The 13,787-nt window shown below is 61.0% G+C and overlaps 1 protein-coding gene across 2 annotated transcripts in view; it reads left to right on the top strand.

Annotated features, from left to right (window-relative positions):
- Positions 1-2,636: 2,636 nt before the first annotated feature.
- Positions 2,637-13,787, top strand: part of ERFL (ETS repressor factor like) — an 18,153-nt gene continuing 7,002 nt past the window's right edge. The window contains exon 1 of one of the 2 annotated variants that reach the window (XM_073890248.1): positions 2,637-2,743. The gene's annotated coding sequence lies outside the window, so the exon portion shown is untranslated. Of the gene's footprint in view, positions 2,744-9,807; positions 10,105-13,787 lie in introns of those variants that run through there. The other variant, XM_025850073.2, reaches the window with a different exon arrangement.

The following is a 13,787-nucleotide window of genomic DNA, read 5'->3' as shown; positions in this document are numbered from 1 at the left end:
GGAGTGCTTGACTGTAAGAACTCTCGCTTCCCTCGAGTTCCTACGTGCTTACAGGACGCGCCACACTCTGACATCCTCACGAATCCTCCCAACCGCCTGGGGCTCAGAGAGGGAACATGGATTGTCCAAAGATGCACAGCCCGAAAGGTCTTACCGAAATCAGGAAGGTGTTTCCTGGGGGGGCGGTGCAGAGGGGGGAGTCTGAGCAGATGGGGGTGTGTCACGTGCCTATGGGCATGGTTGTTCAGCCGATCTGGCCCTGGCTACCAAGGGCATCAGAGTTCCCCTCCCCCGGGGGTCCTCCATAACCTCTGATGGGACAACGGAAGCCCCTCACACGGGTCACTTATAATCTGACACCCTGGGATGCCCTCCTCTCTCCCAGAGGCGGGGCTTAGAGATAAAGAGTGTGAAAGCCCTCGGGGCTGGTGCTCTTTGCTGACATCCCAAGGATGTTGAATTTTCTAGAAGGGTGTTGTGTGCAGTGTGATAAAATGGTGCCTTTCCAGAGGGTGGGCTCTTACTGGCAGGTGTAGCATATACTCCACTGGGTCCTTTCTGTTCAGGTGTGCCTTCTCTCCTCCCAGGTGTTGTGCCGTGCATTTAATGGCCATTAAACACATTCCAGCTGGTGTTCGTGATGTCCTGCCAGTGTTCTAGCTTTCTTGGAACACCTGGAGGCTGTTGTCTCACTCCCGAACGGCATCACGTGCAAACGAGGAGTCCTACCTCCCAGTGGGTGCTGGGTGGTGTGTTCCCCGCAGTCTGGTGGGTGTCACAGACACCCAAGAGGTACAAGTCTAGCTGGTGAGCTATCTCCAAGGGTGCTGTGTACAGTCGGGGGTGGTTCTAGACCCCCAGAGGATGGTGGCTTTCCTGAGGGGTTCTCAAGTATGGCCTAATGAAGGGGTAGAAACACCCAGAGCAGGGGCTTCCTGCTGGCTCCGTGGAAGGGTGCTGTTCCACGTAGAAACAAGGGAGGGGATTCTCATTTTCTAGCAGAGGTTAGTATTTTTAACGTGATTATTTTGAAGCAGCAAGGCTCACGGCAAGTGCTTTGTGTGGCGCTTGACCCAGTGAGCGGGCCTGCCTAGGTGGTAGCTGTCCCTACTGCCCTGTTTTGCAGCTGAGCAAACTGAGGCTCGTGCTTGCTAACTCATGCATAGATGCTTAGTAACTTGCCCAAGTGCATGGTAAACAGTGGCTGGTGCAGCTGGAGCCTGAGGTTCTCGGGGATCCTCTCCCTCCTTCGGTCTCAGCGCCCCCCACCGCCTCGCTGAGGTCAGTGGGGGTTGGTGTGATCTTGCAGAGCTGCCCGGGACGCAGCATATTCATTTGGGGACGGTCGTTTTGCCCCCGGCACTTGCCCTCTTGAGGCAGGTGACTCCAAGGGCTGCTGCTTCTCTGGGTCTGGGGCGGGGGCAGAGCCTGACCTGAGAATGGGAGAAAAAAGTGGGGGACAGAAGTGAGGGGAGGGGGGAGGGGAGGGGAAGGCACAAGAGAAGGAAGAGTGGATGGGGAGGGTGAAGGTCAGGCTAGGCCAGGGAGTCAGGAGGGGGCTGACTCGGGGGGCTGGGGGTGCTGCCCTCAGAGCCCCGAGGCCAGTGGCTATCCCCCTGTTATTTCAGGGGGAGCAGATCCCCGCCCTTCCCTGTGGCTGCAGGTGTGGGTGAGTTCCTGCCACCGCGTGGGCCTGTGAAGGGGAATGTCGGTGTGTCTGTCCGTACGCCCCGGGCTTGTGTGCCGCCAAAGGCTTGTGTTTTTAGGTGGAGCGTAGCTGTGCGTCACCAGGGTTGTGTGTGTGCCTGTGTGTCCAGTGTGTGGGGCAGTGGGTCGAGGTACGTGTGTGTGTGTGTGCAGCTCGTGTGTCCGTCTGTTCGTGTATATGCTGCTCCGTGTGTCCCAGTGCCCGCTGGGCTGTGGATCCTGCGTGTGTGTTGGCACTGTCTGGGTCACTGTATCCGTGCGCCCCGACGTCCGTGGGCCTGTGTCTGCTCTCCAGGCCGTGGGTCCGCGTGTCCAGCAGGGGTCCCGGCCACGTAATTGCTACCTACACCTCCCGCCCGCCGGTGGGTTTGTCCGCGTGTCCTCCTCGGGAGGGGCGGGGAGAGGAGGGGGGGGGTCTCTCCACCCACCCCGCCCCCACCCCCACTCCTTCAGTCCCGGGATCGAACCTTATTTAGAGTCGCGATTCGACATCTGTTTTCAAATTTGATCAGCTCTGAACTTTATTTTCCGAGTTTGAGGAAAATTATATTCCATCGATCGCGCTCCCGCCCCCTCCCCCGCAGCGCCCGCCGCCGCTGCCGCCGCCTCCATATATCTGCGCGCCGAGCCGGCCGGGCGGCCGCGAGGGCGGAGGCGCGCGGCGCGCCGCGGAGGAGCAGAGGGAGGAGGAGGAGGAGGAGGAGGAGGAGGAGGAGGAGGAGGAAGCGCAGGAGGAAGCGCAGGAGGCTCCGCAGGCCGGCCGCCCGCGCCCCCGCGCCCCGCCCCGGCGGCCCGCGCGCCTCTCTCCGCGTCTCCCGGTCCCTGTGCGGCCCCCCCCCCCCCGGGGCCCCGGCCGTCCCCCCCCCTCCCCCCCCCACTCCCCCCCCCCCCCCCCCGGGGCCCCGGGCCCCCCCCCCCCCCCCCCCCCCCCCCCGCCCCGGTGCCCGCTCCCCAGGACGCCGCGGGGGCCATGGCTGCGGGATCCCAACTTTAAACACTTCTCGCCGGACCGGAGCGGAGGCGCAAACCCCGGAAAGTGAGTGAGCGCCGCGGGCCGGCGCAGGGGCGGGGATGGGGGGCGGGGCGCGGGAGGTGCTCCCGAGGGACCTTCGGAGCCCGGCCGCCGAGCCCGGGGCGGGGAAGGCGGGCGGGGTCGCTCGGCCCCGGCGGAGGCGGCGGATAGGGGCCGCGCTCGGCTGCGGGGAGGTGGGAGGGGGAGAGGGCTGGAGGTGCGCGCTCGGGGCAGGGGGCCGGGACGCGGGGGCGGAGGAGCGTGTGAGGGAGTGCGACGTGTGGGGCCGGGGAGAGACCCGGGTCTGTTTGGGGAACCCCGGCTGGCGGGCACACCTGAGGGTGGTCTGGGCCTTTGGGATTAGAATCCTGGGGCGGTAGGGGGTATGGGGGTGGAGTTAGGGGCCAGGACTGAGGGCTTGAAATTTGGGACCTGGGGGTTCAGAGCCAAGAGACTGCATATTTAGGGTTGAGAGCTGTTTGGGGCTGGGGGTCAGACTAGGGGTGTGGACATTTGGGGCTGTGGTCAGTATGGAGGTTTGGCTGGGGGGGTGGAGCTGGGAGGTCTGGATTTGGAGCTGGAGTTCAAGGCTGAGGGTCTGCACGTTTGGCTCTAGATGTTTGGGGTCTGGATATTTGGTGTATGGGGGTCAACAGGGCCTGTGGGAAGGACATTGGGCCAACATAAATGGGTCTGCACACTTTGGGGCTGGGAGCCCAGGTCTAGCCCTGACCTTCGAGGGGGGCTGTGTCCTTCTGGGGACAGGTGGCTGAGTATGCTGCCTACCTTCTCTGTTATTCCACAACCGTCCCAGGGCCGTGCTGGGCCACCTCCGCCATCTCTTTCCTGGCTGGGTCTCTCCTTACCGTGTCTCTGTCTCTTTGGGCATCTCTGTGTCCGCCTCTAACTCCCAGAATCTCTCTCTCTCTCTTTCTCTGACTCTCTCTCTCTGTCTCTCAAAGCATCTCTCTCTTCCTCTTTGGGTCCAACTCTTGGACTCTCTCAGGATCTCTGTGCCTCTCTCTTTCCGTGTCTTTCTCGGCATCTCTTTCTGTCTCTCTGTCTCTGCCTTTCTCTGTCTCTTACTATCTCTCTGTCTCTCCCAGCATCTCTGTCTCTGTCTCCCCCTCGCTGGTTTCCGCTCAGATTAAGCCAGGGACCTAATTCCAGGCCCAGGATCGAATTTTCTGGCAACAAAGGGAAATAGCGAATCGATCGGTCGCTCCGGAGATTAAGAGACAAGCGGCGCGCGGATCTATCACGGCTAAACGGCCCCCCCGCCCGCTCCCCCTGCCCGGCCGGCCCGCCGAGGCCCAGACGCGCTCCGCATCGCCAAGCAGCCTCAGGAGCCCGGCTGCCCGGCAGGGCCTGCCGACCTCGCTGAGCCCAGAGCTAATGGGCGGGGAGCTACCTGCCTGCCCTGTCCGGGGCCAAAGCCGGGGGAGGGCTCCCAGCGCCAGAACTGGCCCCTGGGGAGGCGAGGGGAGGGAAGTGAGCGAAATCAAGGCAGCAGATCACCCTGAAGAGCCATGCTGCACACACCTGTGGCCTCAGGTAACACCTTTCACGCCCACCTGCCTATCTACACACCTGTCACACTAACGTTTCCCTTTCAGTTCCCCACATCTGGACGTGCAGGTGACAGTCTCCTTGTACCTGTCCCCTGCAGGTAACCTCTCCTCTTCGTCTGTCCCTGTAGGTACCACCTGTTTCCTCTCACCTGCCTTTCCAGGTAACACTTGTCCCTTGAACCTGCCCCAGAGATGCCCACGGTCTCTCAGGTAACAACACATGTCCCCTCTCACCTGCCCCTCCAGGTAACACCTGTTCTCCAGGACCTACCCCTCCCACTCGAATCCCTGCATCTGTCTCATTTCGCGCCATAGTCCCCCTTTCCTACCTGCCCCTGCATCATCCCACCTGTCCTCTAAAGCTCCAGACACACTTATTTCTCACACAGTCACATTTCTTCGCTTCTGCCTCGCCTCAAGCAGTACCTGTTCACCGCATCTTCGAACACACGCACACACACACCCCTCCGCACGGAAGCACTGACACGTGCCTTCTCTGAATCTGCCCTCAGGTAACGCCTGCCCCCTCCCTCCCCTCCTGTCCCAGACTTCTCCCTCACAGCGCTAACCTCGGGCCACCCTCAGCCCCGTCCTTCCCGAGGAGCTGCCCGCGCACGTGTCACCGGGGAACACACCTGCTTCACCCCGTGCCCTCTGCCGGCCCCCATCCCCCTACACAGAGGTACCTACTTCCACCTCTTTCTTTCCCACTTGTCATTTCAGGTAACTCATCCCAGACAACATGTGCACCTGCCCCACCTGTCTCCTGACCTCAGCACGGCTTGATTGCTCACACATGCCATGGTCCCTGGGTATCAGGTGCATCTTCCTTCCTCATGTCCCCCTCCTACAAGCCCTTGTCCTCTGAAAGTCCCCTGTCTCGCCTCCACACTTGCTGCTCACCTCCTTCCTTCTCACTGTCTCTCTGTCTCTGCTTCTCTTCGTTTCACTATCTCACGACACACAACCACACCACGCGGCTTCCCACATACACAGGTTGGGGCAGGGACTCTGTCCTTGGCCACAGACACCTGCCTGACCTGTATACCTGTTTCCCCACACTGTCCCTTGGGTAATGTCTGCTTCTCTTCTTTACCCACACCACTGATTTCCCATGTTTCTCACTTCCTCCTTCCCTGCTGCCCAAGGTCACACCAATCTCTCTACACCTTGGCCCCTTCCTCAGCTGTCTGCCCCAGGCATCGCCTGCTCCAGGTCCACGCCCCCGCCTCATTTCTTTGGCAAACAGGTGCTGAGACGTCCCCACCTGCCCCTCCCTAATCTCTCTCTGCTTTACTTCTCTTCCGGTGGGTCTCTGCCATCCCCCTGGTGTCCCCAGCCTGTCCCCACTCCTGCCCCACAGACGTGCACCAACATCAAGTCCCCTTCGCTCCTCCCCCCATGACATCCATGTAACTTGTCCTTTCATAGCTTTTTCTTTAAAAAAAAAAAATTTTTTTTTTTTTAAAGTAAGCCCAACACCCAGTGCGAGGCTTGAATTCAGGACCCCGAGGTCAAGAGTCATAGGCTTTACTGACAGACGGCCAGGTGCCCCCCTTTTGCAGACTTTGTGTACCCATCTCTCAGCCCATCCGCACTAGCTGCTCGCGCAAGCTGTCGCCCCCACACGTTTAGCGCCCACCCCTCAGGTCCCTCACACCTGTCTCCAGCCTGCTCCCCTCTGGAAATACCTGTCCCTTTTCACAGAACACGTCACCAGCCATCTCTCAGGGAACACCTTTCTTGATGGGCGTAAGTACCACCTGTAGCATTTGTTAAACACACCGGACAACTGTTCCCAGCCGTCCCCACACCTGCCCGCTGCATTGTACGGACTCCCTTACGCCAGAGGTTCTCAGACTTCTGCGGGCATCGGGAACCCCTGCAGGGCCTACTGGGACACACGGCTCTGGGCCTCACCCCAGAGCTTCTGGTGCGGTGGGTCTGACCCAGGTGGAGCCTGAGACTCTGCATGCCTCACAAGGTCCAGGTGCTGCTCCTGCAGGTCCATGGACCACCCCTGGAGTAGCAGCTACCTACTCGGCCCGTGTTCCCAGCTAGTGCTTTTTTTCCCCCCTAGATTGTATTTTTACGTAATCTCTGCGCCCAGCATGGGGCTCGAACTCACAGCCCTGAGATCAAGAGTCGCGGCCAGGCGCCCCATCCCGCTACTGCTTATTAAGCCTGTCTCTCTGACAGGCAGTGTTCTCAGTTCTTCCTAACCACGGTCTCCTTTCATCCTCACCAGACCATATGAAGCACGTCCTTTCTCTTAGCCCCACTGTACGGAGAAGGAAACTGAGCCCGGGGAAGTGGAGTTATTTCTTGGAGGTCTCAGGAACTGGGCGATCTCAGAGGCCATCTGACTTCAGTCATCCAGGTGTCCTTAGCTCCACACCTGGCTACCAGGTGACCTCCTCCTTCGCGGACACCTCTGTCCGCCTTGTCGCTTGGGCAGCGTCTCTGGATCACGCTGCCAGCTCTCTGCACCCCAGCCTCCCCCTCTCCCCCCACTCCTGCCCTCGGACACGCCCCACCTTCCTGCCCGCACACCTGGCCTCTTTCAGACACGGACTCCCGGGGCCAAGCTCGCCATCCGCGTGCTCACTCCCACCTGCCCTCCCAGCTGCCTGGAGCCAGCCCAGCTCCTGCCACCACACACCTGTCCCCTCAGACACATCGTGTTCTCCGGAACTACCCATCCCTCCACGGGCTTCTTTCCTAGCTCCGTTCCTCTCTGCCCACCCTGCCTTTGTTCGCTTCTTCTATTCCATCTCTGCCTCAGGCTGCCCACCTCCCCGCTGCCTGTCTCTGAAGCTGAGTCTGTGTCTCTCTGTCTCTCCCTCCCTCCCTCCCTGTTTCCTTGTTCTCTGTGTTTCTCCACCTCTGTCTCTCTCTCTCGGTGTCTCTGTATCTTAACTTTTTCTGGTGTCTGACTATTTCTCTGTGTCCTGTACTCTGTCTCTTTCTCAGGCTCTCTCTGCATCCTCCCTTTTCTTTCCTGGTCCCTTGTTCTCTCCTCTGACGGTGCAAGTTTTTGGGGGGGGGGGCTTGAAGTCATGCTGACCCACTTTTGAGTCCAGGCCTCACCACCCACCCCTGTGGGACTTTGGCCAAGTTACTTTCCCTATCTGAGCCTCAGTTTTCACATCTGTGAAATGGGCGTCCTGGTAGCTGCTACCTCCCAGGTCGTGGTGAGGGATGGGGTGGTGAGGGGAACCAAGAGGACCTGGGACAGAGAGGGGCTGGTCTTCCCGCCAAGGCTCCCTTTCTGTCCCCGTCTCTTTCCCAGGGCTGCTGCCCCACCTGGCTGTCAGTGGGAGTGTGTGTGGTGGGGGAATGGAGAGAGAGATGGGTAGAGGCCTCCGGCCCAGGGCTTGGGCATGGGCCCCGGTGTGGGGCTGGGGACAGGGATCGATCCGCCTCGGCGGCAGTGCGCGGGCCAGGATTGCATCTTGTCACAATAATTTATTGCTCTCATCCCGTCTGATCGATGGAGCTGAATTAGCACCATGCGATGCCCCTGGAGCCCCGAGCCTCCCCCAGCCCGGCCGGACCCCGGCCCTTCTCTGGCCCTCATGGGATCCCCTGCAGCCCAGGCTCCCAGCTCTAGCCGGCCCAGGCCCCACACCTGGCCCCGGGCTATCAGGCCCTGCCCCCGATCTCCTGTCTCCCTACCGCTCTCTTCCTTTTCTGCGTTTGCCTTCCTGGGTCTTTGACCCCATTTATCTGCTCATTTTCTCTGACCCTCCCTCACACCCCTCTCCCCCATCTGTTTCCCTGTCCCCCTGATTCCCGTGTGTCGGTCCTCCATCTACCCGTCCCCCTGCCTCTCTGCTTCATTCCTGTCTCCTCCTGTCCCCCGTCTCTAGGCCCCTCACCCCAGGTCTTGCTATCCCTTGGTCTCTGGCTTTCTGCCCCTTGACTCACTATCTCTCTGTCTCCCGGCCTTGCTTCTTTTGATCTGAATTTCATTTAAACAACATTTCCTGGGCACATACTCGGTGCCAAGCCCCATGAACAAGATACACAGTGCCCCTGCCTCTTGGCTGTGACAGCCCAGAGGGGCTCTGGGACTCTGGGCTCCTGGGATTAGCTGGCCCCGCTTGCCTTCAGCTCTCTGTCCCTGGATTCCACCACCAGTCACAGTCTTGGCCCTGCACGTGTGTCACTGTCTCTAGTACAAGGGGCTTGGGGCCAAAAGGTCCAGCCCTGCAGCTGGGTGGGGCCTGGGGTGTGGGGATGAGCCAGGGGAGGGAGCTGGGACTGAGGAGCCTTGGGAAGACATTGGGGTTCAGGATGAGGCGGGAGGTGGGAATGGGCCAAGTGGAGGTGAGGAGGGGCAGGAGTTGGGGTGGCAGCCAGGAGCCGGGTCAGGCCCCTGGGACACGAACCCCCCTCCAAGGACTGCAGCTGGGTGTGGCCTTGAACCTCCACCTATGCTCCCCCCTCACTCCTGCCTCTGCCCAGCAGCCCCTGCCCTCCCTGTCCACTCCTTTGCCTCTGCCCTAATCCCTTAATTTTCCGCATCTCTGCCCCTCCTTCCTCCTTGACTGGGGTCCCTCCTTGGAGCAGCACTCTTCCCGACCTCCACTCCCTAATCCACTTTGTCCAAGCTGCTCTGACTCACTCCCCTTTTCTGGGTCTCCCTAGCTCCGCGCCCTCCCCACTCTGTCTCTCTTTCAGGGTCTTGTTCTTTCCCATCTCCGCAGGACTCTCTGATCTCCCATCTTTTCTCCGTGTCTCTCTGGTCTCTCTCCCCATCTGTCTTCCGGTAGGTGTTGCTTCCTGCTTCTGTCTCTGCGCCCCCCCCCCCCCCCCCCCCTCCCCCTGTTTTTCCCCCCCCCCCCCCCCCCCCCCCCCCCCCCCCCCCAGATATCTCTCCTTCTGTTTCCCCCCCACCCCCTGCGCTTCCTGCATCTCTTGGGGTCTCTGAGAGCAAGGGCAGGGGGTAGGGAAGCAGCCTGAGCTCTGGATCCACATCCATGGTTGCGCCCCTCCCCTCCCCTCCCCTCCCCTCCCTTCCCCTCCCCTCCCCCAGTGCTGTTTGGTAGGCGGGGTGCGTGGCACTGCGGCTCCCACCTCCCTGGGGATGCTCCCCCCCACCCCCCAACTGACATGGTTCCGCGTGCTGGCCACAGCCCCAGGGACATTCGTGCAGAGACTGGGACTCAGGGAGGGAGGGAGGGAGAGAGAGGGACCGACCCAGAGACACATGACAGGCAGAGACACCAGCTGCAGGCAGAGACAGGGAGAGGGTGGGTGGGAGGTCTCTATCCCTGCCCTGGCTCCTTGCCTCCCAACTACCCCAAACCGCGTGTCACAGACACACCTTCTCCAGGCTGGGAAGCTGGTGCCTTGTCTGTCTGCCAGTCTGTCCTTCTGTCTCTCTTGCAGAGCGCAGCCTCGGCAGAGGTTCCGGGGTGTGTGCGGGTGTGTCTAAAACTGTGTGTGTGACACTGCGCGGGGGGGGGGGGGGGGGGGGGCTTGACTGTCTTCGTGTGACTGGGACTTGTGTTGCAGGCCGAGCAGGTGTGACCCGTGGTGGTGTGTGTGTGAGCACAGGTGAGCGAGTGTGGGAGCGTGAGACCACGGGGCCGTGAGAAGCCATCTGAGCCGCGTCTGTGAGCATGTGCGTGACTGCCGTGTGCTGCTTGGCTGTGAGCGTCCGGTGTGACCGCCCGAAACTCTGGAGTTGTGGCGGCGTGTCTGAGTGACCGGGGCAGCGCACCTGTGTGCAGGCAAGGAACCGAGTAGGCCGAGGGAGGCGTGGTGGAAGGACCAAGGGGCTGCCAGACCCCAAGCGCCGGGCTGGTGAGTGTGCGTGGGAGAAACACAGGGAAGGGGCAGCTGTGGGGTGTGCTCACAAAAATCCCTGCCCCCCCCCCAGACTGGGCATCACGGCTGGCGATGGGGGCCGGTGTGGCGGTGTGCTCTGTGGTCTGGGGCTGCTCTTGTGTCTCTGAGCCTGTGGGCTCCTGTGTGCGTCTGGGATCAGACACGAAAGGATCCTGCGTGTGCCCTAGACGGTGCTGAGGGCTTTGTGTGCTTGCGGTTGCGGGTTTGTGTGTGACTGTCGGATGGGACATGTGTGCCCTACTTGTGTGAACGGAGGACGCCCGGCGATGGATGCGTGAGGCCGCGTGTCTGTGATGACGTGTGGGCACGGCCACGTGTTTGGTGCTGCTGTGTGTGTTGTGTGGATTCTGTGGGCCTGTGTGTGTGGTTCTGTCCGTGGGTCTTGTGTGCCCCGTGTGGGGATGGGCTAGTTCTCGTATACACCAGCCTGTTGTGGGGATGACAGTGTGTGGCTTTGAAAGGAGTAGTGAGTGGTGTGTGTGTGTGTGTGTGTGTGTGTGTGTGTGTGTGTGTGTGTCTTTCTCTACACACACGTACGTACATACGTACACAGGCACTCCTACATCCCAGGCACAGAGACACCTCCGCCCTGGGCCATGCCAGAGCATTTGGTTGCTGCAGGCTGGGGTGGGAGTGGGGTGACCTTAGGGGTTCGGGGGGGGCAAGTCCAGGCAGGAAAACCACTGTCACCTTCCTGACCCAGTCCTCCCCGGGACGGCCCCAGGGGCCTCCCTGGTGCCTACAGTGGGGCCGCCCTTGAGCCTGTGTGCACATGGACGTGGCCATAATCTGTAGGGACAGGAGTGCGTGTGTGTGCGTGTGTGTGAGAACATGCACACTATGTTGGGTCAGGCCGCTGTGCTCTGTGTGCCCAGATGGGACGAGGTGTGTGATGTGTGCCTCCTTGGGGGGCGTCTAGAGCGTGTGTACAGGAGTCTGTTGTGTGTCTGCTGTGTGCACAGCTGTGTCCTACGTGCGTGTGTGGCGTAGGGAGGGGTGTGTCCTTGGGGTGGGGGCAGATGAGTGTCCGAGTGTGTGTGTCCAGGCGTGATGTGTCTGCCTGTTGGTGTGTGTGTGCGCGTGCGCGCACACGGGCGGGGGGTGGCGGCAGGAGAAGGGTCTTGGGCCGTGTCTCTCTCCTCTTTAGACAGAGCCCTGGAGAAGATATGAAATTTAAAAAAAAAATCAATTTTCATTCCACTTGTGCAGATTGTGTTAAGGGGAGGGGGTACTGGGTGAGGGATGAAGGGGCTGTGGGGGGGGGGGGTGAGGCCTGAGGCGGCTCCCGAGGCGGCCGGAGCAGCTTAGAGAAATCAAAACAACTGGTTAAACCCCAGCCCAGGGGGCCAGGGTGATGGGGGGTGAGGAGACAGAGACAGAGAGAGACGTGTAGAGCCAGAGATACCCAGAGAGAGAGAGAGAGATGCCCCGAGACAGAGACAAGAAACACAGCACATCAGAAACAGATCTTTGGAGCTAGAGGCAGGCAGAGAGGACAACAAAAACCTCCGTGCGAGGGACCCTGGCACCCAGTGGGCCTGAAGGCGGCTGGGGACCGCCGTCCCTGGAGATCCGGCAGCGGAAGTAGGCCCGAGCCCGAGCCCGTGCCCATTTCACACGTGCCGACACAGGCTTGCGAAGTGCACAGAACGGGGGGCACTCAGCCAGCTGCACAGATGGTGGCCGGAGCAGCGGGGGCCCCGCGGTGGCTTCAGCTCCCGGTGCCCACCTCACCCCGACACAGCCCTTCAACCAGTTGGCCTTTGGGTCTGAGTGTGTGTGTGTGTGTGTGTCCACGTGTGTTTGTGGTCTCATGGTGGCTGTATTGGTGTCACGTGGCATCTCTGGCTCCGTGTGTGTTGGAGCAGTGTGCACGCCGGGCCTTTGGTGCTTGTCTGTGGGACCCTCGGTGTGTGTCACGTGTGTGGCACTGCCTTGGCTGTGCTGGGGTATGTGTCCCGGTACGTCTGTTTCTGTGTGGCATCGAGTCAGCGTGTGCTTGTAAGTCGGTAGGTCTGCCTCTGATTGTGAGCCTCAGTGTGTCCTTACGTGTCTGCGTTAGTGGGTTTCTGTCCACGACTGGTGATTGTGTGTCTTTGTTTCTGTGGGGCGTTGAATTGGTGTGTGTCTTGTATGTGTGTCTAGAACCGCGTGTCTGTTTCTCTGTGAATATCTGTGGCCATCCTGGTGTGTGTGTGTGTGTGTGTGTGTGTGTGTGACAGTCATGAAGCGTGTGATTGTGTGGACCTGTATGTCCGCGTATTGTGTAGGACATGGTGGAACATGAGCCTAGGTTGCTGTGTGGGTCTATGTGCTGTGTGCTGGTTGTTACAGTCTTGTTGCATGCGATATTGTTGACGTGTGCATCACACGGTGTGATGTGTGTTGTGTGTGACAGTGGTGTGTGTGTCACTTGGCTGAGGGTGTGTGACGTGTGATGGTGTGATATGTGGGACTTCGTTGACCTGTGTGGGATGTGTTGTGCATGACAGCGTGGTGTATATCACTTGGTTGACCTGGGTGTGATGTGTTGTGACAGTGTGGCTCTTGACCCGAGTCTGTGTTTGGTGTGGTGTGTGTAATTTTGTTGACCCGTGTCTGTGGGATGTGTGGGGTGGTGTGGTGTGTGTGCCTGGGCTGTGTGTCTGCTTGGCAAGGAGAGGAGAGCGGCAGCGTCTTGCCCGCCCAGCCCCTCTCCACGCTGCTGCGCGCACACACTCAGTGCCATGGCTGCAGGCGGTGGAGATGGGGGGCGGGGGGGGGTGGAGGAAGCAAAATAAAATTAAAAATTAAAGCTTGCCCGGAGTCCCCATCCGCACGGCGCGGACCGGTGGGGCGGGGGCTGCAGCAGCTCCCCCTCCCCAGCTACCAGGTCTGGGGCCGGCTGTCCGTCTGTCCAGCGTCCTACCGGGGCCCCTGCCTGGCCCTGCAGCCCCGCCCCGCCCCCCCCGCAGGCCCCGCTCCTTCCATTGGTCGATCAGCGATCAATGGGGCCAGGGGGGCGCCAGGGGCAGGGCGAGATCAAAGGGGCCCCAAGAGACGAACACTGGGACGGAAACAGAGACGTGGAGACAGAGACAGAGATGGAGACAGAGACTAAAGGATGCCTGTTTGGAGACAAGGATGTGAGGAGGAGAGACGTGGAGACCCAGAGACATAACAGAGCGGTGTGGGGACAGGGAGACGTGGGGACCCAGAGACGTGGCTCCGTGGACCCCGACAGTCGGGGCAGGGACCCAGTCCCTGTGGGCCTGACCGGACAGAGGCGGGGACAGAGAAGGGGCAGGCAGAGACGGCAGAGACGCGTGTGAGAGACGCGGGGGGAGCGTGGGAGCAGGGCCCGGAGCGCCGATCCCACGGCTCCTCGTTATAACGTGTCCGGAGGAGGCGGCGGGGAGTTGAAAGCGTCGGGAAGAGAAATCAAAACCAACACGGAAATGAGAGGGGCCAATGGGGGTGGGGGCGGGGGGGGAGGCAGGAGGGAGGGGGACCCGGAGAGGCAGAGCGAGCGGGAGGTGGGAGAGAGGTGGCCGGCGAGGTGCGGAGCCGGGAGGGAGATGGGGAGACTGAGGCGGGCCGGGCCGGGGGCACACAGAGCCGGGGCAGGGGCACGAGGTGGGGGGGAGGGGGGAGGGGGG

Source organism: Callorhinus ursinus, unplaced genomic scaffold (assembly GCF_003265705.2).
Source record: "Callorhinus ursinus isolate GAN/ISIS: 27379988/994484 unplaced genomic scaffold, GSC_fseal_2.0 scaffold134, whole genome shotgun sequence".
In the NCBI taxonomy this organism is placed as follows: Eukaryota; Metazoa; Chordata; class Mammalia; order Carnivora; family Otariidae; genus Callorhinus; species Callorhinus ursinus.
The sequence above is the reverse complement of the archived record's forward strand: the minus strand, read 5'-3'. Positions and strand labels throughout refer to the sequence as shown.